We start from the raw sequence: 6,000 nt of genomic DNA on the forward strand, positions 1-6,000 counted from the left end.
TGGTAGGCGGAGCACGCTATCATCACACCACGGTGGCCGCCATATATTACGCATATATTACATATTAAAAAAAAAAACATTTTTTCTCCTCCCCTAAGATCTGAAGCCTTAACCTGGCGAGCGCAAAACACGAACACATAACGTGTTCAACCGTTTATTCCTGCGCCCATCGTCGATTCAGCGAGTGTCGCGTCCTCCTTTGTCAACTCATCCTTTTACGACCGTGAACACAGTATAGATGTATGGTCCGGCCTGAGCGAAGTTTTTCCAATGCTTCTTTGCATTCCAGAACATTTCTTGATGAAGTACTGTGTGAGATTATTGCTTTAATCGCAGCCAGACTATCAATATATACTATTTACGCGACTGCAGCTTAAACCTGTTTTTTTCATATTTTCTGCTGCTTTTTTTACGGCGTCAATTTCCGTCTAAAAGACGCTGCAGTAATCTGGCAGCCTGTAGGATCTACATTTATCGGGAGCGACCCCAATGTGGCCCCAAGATCTCTTACAAAGCTCAGGCACGCGACCAAATATTCCGTTTTCCCGATAATAGATGGCGTTATACTGCTATGCCCATAAGGCCTGCCCACTCAAACTGCTAACGCGATGAAAAAATGTCGGTAAAAACACTACAATTTTCTTCCTTAATTTAGCGGCCACAGTTTAAGGTTAACTGAATACCGAAACCGTTATAGTTATCTAAATCGTACAATTATCGTTAAAAAAGGTAATGAATTCCACTACTTATATGATGTGCATCGCATAAAATTAAAAGCCTCATGCAGATGGATTTCATTGCTGATGGCCTCAAAAGAAACCTAAAAAATTGTTTCTATATTTTTTGGTATTTTTGAATAAATTTATAATAAAATGACATAAATGGTACAAAAAAATAACAAAATATTTATTGTCATTTACCTATGTGTATGTATATTCCACTAGTTTATTTTTCTTTATTTTAATGCTGACGAAACTTTATCAGAAAATCAAATTACAAACACAATTTACTAAAATGCAAAAGCGATGCCATTAGTATAAGGCAAGAGAAAGAGTTTTCGATTCGTAGGTAAATGAACTTTAAAATTTTATTTTCCATCAAATTTGTTCACAAACCATATATGTAATACTCCTATATTGCTACAAAAGGCTAAGTACATTCCCAAATATCAGAGTGCCGATATATTATCGTTTACACGTTTTTGTTTTTGTATTCAATAATCGAATGTACCTATGTATATCTAAATTTTTTCTTGTCACACTTATGCTGCTACAATCACAAAAATTGTGTAGGCTGTCTTGTTTTGATTTCGAATTCAAAACTTATTGCGAGCATTTTCTATTAGCAATATAGGAGTATTACATATATGTCACAAACAAATTTTATAGCAAAGAGAAAAAATTATTGCCGCTTTGTTGGCTCATTTTGTTTAACAAGCACGTTAATTTTCGTTACATACATAGATATTTTTACAAAAACTTGTCATTTCTTAAAAAAAGGAAAAAAATAGCCAAACGACAGAAAACATGTAGAAATAAAAACTGGTTCGTTCGTTTTTAACAGCCTAGATTGTATTTCCTAAGAATATTTTGAAAAGATGCTAACTCCATACATTTTCAATTCGTTTTGAAATTAGAAAGCTGAGCTCAATTAAATCTTTTTTGTTCTACTGAAACAAATTTTTTGGATGGGGTTAGCAGCTTTCACCCATCGTCGACGATATAGTTTAGATACTTAAGTCAGTACTAGAACCATATTAGGGGTGAGAGAAACAGAAAATAGCACATTCGATTTGACTTTTTTCAATTTCTCAGATAATTCGTTTGATACTGCAACGTTTCGTAAGTTTGCAATCAGGTAGTTGTATTAAACATTTTGTAATCATCTAAGAATCAGTTATTTTTCGGAAACTCGTAAAATAGCCAATTATTAGAGTTAGCTTGTTTTTATCATTGATAATTTTTCTGTAGGGTGTTAATGTTCATACATATGCATATGTATGTATGTAGGTATGTGTCAACAACCAAAAGGAAAACTACTACAAATGACTACGCAAAAAACCTGTTGCCTTACTATTATTATAGCATTTTTTTCTTGGTTACGTACATATCCAATTTTTCTTTTGTAATTTTCTTTTGAATTTTAGTCTTCCCATTACCTCTGCTATTATTTTATTACCTTTGCTGGTTTTACAGCTACCATTTTCTCGTTCCTTTGCTTTCGTGGTTACGGCTACCTGTTGAATTGTTGCAATCGCGAGTTTGTTATAAGTGTTATTATTTTTTTTTTTTAATAAAATATTATTATTTGCTTTCAACTTCAAAGTTCACTTTCATAAAATTTTAACTATATTGCACTTTCCTTTCTACCTCTTCTTCTCCACTTGTTCGATTCACTATCTTTTCGAGAGTTTCTCAAACTAAGTAGATACTTTTTTTTTTTTTGATCAATCAGATGAGACTTTGAACATATGTATTTGTGTATGTATGTATACATCTATGTATATCTATACGTACATATATATATCCATAGATCAACATACATATGTATATACAAATATTTAAAAGCTTTCATCTTTACCTACTAGTTTTGGTCCAAGTTATCAAAATAATTTTTGCATTTAAAATTGAAAAAAATATATATATAAAATAATTTTAAACATATCTATTTACATAGGTATGTATACACATAAATGCCGATCTATATGTATGTAGGGTACATTAGCATATGCAGCAACATTTACCACAACTTCGAAAGCACTCGGATCAAAAAACGTTGGTAATAACGAAAGACTGCGTCGTTAAATATTTTCTACTATGAACACCGGTGTACTCGCGCTCATCTCACGGTGGAATGACAGCAACTGGTGTTGCCAATGATCGTCATTGTAGGCACCAGCCTTTGACCAGAATGCTTGAAAGCGTACCCGAGAAAAACACAAACAAGTGGACCCGCAAACCTATATTACAATACAAGTAAACAAAGGTATATAAAGTTTTTGAGAGTCGGTAGATTTTTCATCATAGCACACTCATACATGTGCAAGTAAGGTTAAAGATATACCACCACGGATGCCACACTGGTTCATTTTGGCCCAGATCTGTGAAGTCTTGTTTCAATGAAAAAACTCCTAACTCTTTCATTATATAGATAACTACGCGCTCTTCATAATAATAAAATAACTATACATTATTGTGCACTTTGTAGATAATAGCGCACTTTTCTTTATTCAGAGGGAGGACATCGTGAAAGAAACAAACAAATCAGCGGGAAAACCAACCAGAACCACCGATTTCTGAAACAGTTAATAACGCTTTCAAAAGATGGGTAATATCGACGGCGTATAACATCACAATGTTAAAAGTGTCGGTTAAAATTACTGCAACGAAACAGCTTTAAACCGACTGCCACTTAATTCCACCGTTCTGCTCTAGTTTGGGACTTGCGCAATTTTCTGCAGGTTAAACCTAGAAGTTTCGTTTGAAATATTCCTATGTGTAAAAAATTATTAATAAGTATTCACTTGCCCAGTTCACTGCAAAAAACAGAACAGTCCCCCAAAAACGGAAGACATATGACCATAGGAATAACCGAAAATTATATGCTCATTTGTGCTCATCCTCAACCAAAAAAGTCCCAACTCGAAATCATACAGAATATTTTTCATTTCTTCTGAATAGCACTGAAGTGACTATATTTTTACTTAAACAAGCATGCCGATAGTTCTTTAGTTTAAGTTATTATTGCTGGAAAAAGTTATGCGTTTATCAACCGACCTAGGCCAAAACACCGATATAAATTTTTTACGTGACTTTTTTCGGTTGGTTTGTATATATGTAGAAATTTTCGTTCTTTTAAAATATGCTATTCGGATTTTATAACTAGAAAAATAATAAGACGGAAGATATTATTATTTTATTATTCCAAAAATGTTGGCAGCAAATAATAATATAATTATAGTTTTGACCCTTTGGGTACCTTATTTATCATTGTGTTCATTTATATCAACATTCTTTTTTTGATGTGGCAACGCTGCTTACTTGTATGTAAGTACTGACATATCGATATGTATGTATGAATGTTGGTTTGCAATATTATTACCTTTGAAAAATCGAGTATTACCTGAAATGCGTAAATGTTTGCATGTATGTATGGTTATATCATATACACACATGCACAAATATATAAGTATATATACACATATGTGGAATACTCTGCAAACAACGATTGCGAAAAGTGAGAAATATACAGGGCCCCATGAGACAGACAATTTGATTATGTGGCCAAAAGTCATACTGACAATATACGAAAACTTGTGTGTTTATTTTCTAATTTATAATTATTTGGGTACAAAAGTTTTACTTAATTTCACAGTTACAGTGGTTGTGGCGGCAAACCTTGCATGACTTTCCAACTAGTTAATAGATGACTTTTTGATGTTACCTTAAAGTGAGTTAATTTCCGTTAAATAGCAAACTGTTAGATAGTTTTTTAGCAGCTAATGATTTTGCTGAAGATGTCAAAACGGTACGTGTTGGGTCCAACAAGGAGAGCAACTATTAAAAAATGTTGCCTGTTTTTTAGTTTTATAACACCATTTTAATATATCTATCTAAAAGATTTTGGGAAAAAGATAATTTTTGTTTAACCATTCTTTTTTTCAAACCTTGTTGTGCTCGCAGTTTTTTTAAGCCATTTAGGTGATCTTATTCATTAACAAACTATTTTAAGTGCAAGATTTTAATAAGCTTTATAAATTACTAGATATGTTTAATGGCATTTGGGGATAGTGCACTTTTGCAGCAGCTTGCAGTAACAGTTTAGTGATAAGTGGAAAAATATTCAGCTATTGTGGCCATGCAACTAAAAATCTATTTACCAAAATTTAAAAGCTGGGCCAAATCTATCCTTGATCATATGTTACGATTTGGCCCCTGGTAGTAAAAATACTTTCAGCTCTAGCTTAGTACAAAAAAATTTGTCTTTTCGTAGGATATTACAATGTTAAAAGTGTCAGTTGACTGCTAGGGGACATAATTAGAACTAGTGTCATCTCTTAATACAATAGCTCTGCGCTGGTTTAATAGTAATGCGATTTGCTACAGGTTAACTAAGTTTTTTTTCATATTTCAGGCACGTAAGTTTTATGGAAATAAGGTAATATCAGAATCTGTAGTCAAACTCCTTCAAGATAACTCATTGGTGGTCTGAAATCCTAAAATATTATACAATTTTTACACGCCCCCTGTCTTTACGCCCCTTGTTGTCAATTTTTCAATTGATGTATAATTAAATACTGATCAAAATTTGAGTTATTAGCTGTGTTTTGTTTAAATCTATAGACGTTTACGCTCAAACGTTATATAGACTGCTAAGCGTCAAACTTTACATACACCTCTGAAATTGCTGCGCATAAAATTTGTCCTACTAAATTTCAATACGCATTATACTCAGATGTAACTGAAATACGTGTCTATGTTTCACCTCAACCCTAGTTCTATGTTTCACATCTAAAAATGGTGTGTACCCACTATTAATCGCAACCGATTCAGCTATATGTTTTGCGTTATGGCCACCAGAGGGTTGTGTCTCCGATTTTAGGTACACCCTGTTCTGTAGCTAGTTATTTAACCACTGCCGCTAGATGGGTCTTCTAAGCATTATCTAAGCGAAAATAAGCATATTTTTTACGCGCAAACGTAAACGTATACGTAGAAAAAACACGGCTATTTATGACTTTTACTTGAATTTACGGTAATAGTCTAGTTGAGGAGTCGACTGCTAATACGCGTCCAAAAATATCGAGAAAGGTGTCAAACGACGCGTTGACAGCAGTATTAATAATCCGAAGGCGGAAAATAAAAATTTTAACTCTTACAAAAGATATTAACGAAAAACCGAAAAATGACCCGCGGTCCCTCCGGAACCGGGGGCGGGATCCATAGTAATTTTTCGCAGAACACCTCTCTGCATTGGCGGCCTTCAGCCTCGCTTATAAAA

At 33.5% G+C, this 6,000-nt stretch overlaps 1 protein-coding gene across 12 annotated transcripts in view; it reads right to left on the reverse strand.

Annotated features, from left to right (window-relative positions):
* Window positions 1-2,911, reverse strand: part of LOC137244201 (RNA-binding protein fusilli-like) — a 166,191-nt gene extending 163,280 nt beyond the window's left edge. The window contains exons 1-2 of one of the 12 annotated variants that reach the window (XM_067772865.1): window positions 2,744-2,911; window positions 2,179-2,236 (exon numbers count right to left, since the gene is read on the reverse strand). The gene's annotated coding sequence lies outside the window, so the exon portion shown is untranslated. Of the gene's footprint in view, window positions 1-2,178; window positions 2,507-2,580 lie in introns of all 12 variants that reach the window. The other 11 variants (XM_067772863.1, XM_067772862.1, XM_067772860.1 and 8 more) reach the window with 11 other exon arrangements.
* Window positions 2,912-6,000: the final 3,089 nt, after the last annotated feature.

The sequence above is a fragment of the Eurosta solidaginis genome, chromosome 3, assembly GCF_040869045.1.
Source record: "Eurosta solidaginis isolate ZX-2024a chromosome 3, ASM4086904v1, whole genome shotgun sequence".
Taxonomy (NCBI): Eukaryota; Metazoa; Arthropoda; class Insecta; order Diptera; family Tephritidae; genus Eurosta; species Eurosta solidaginis.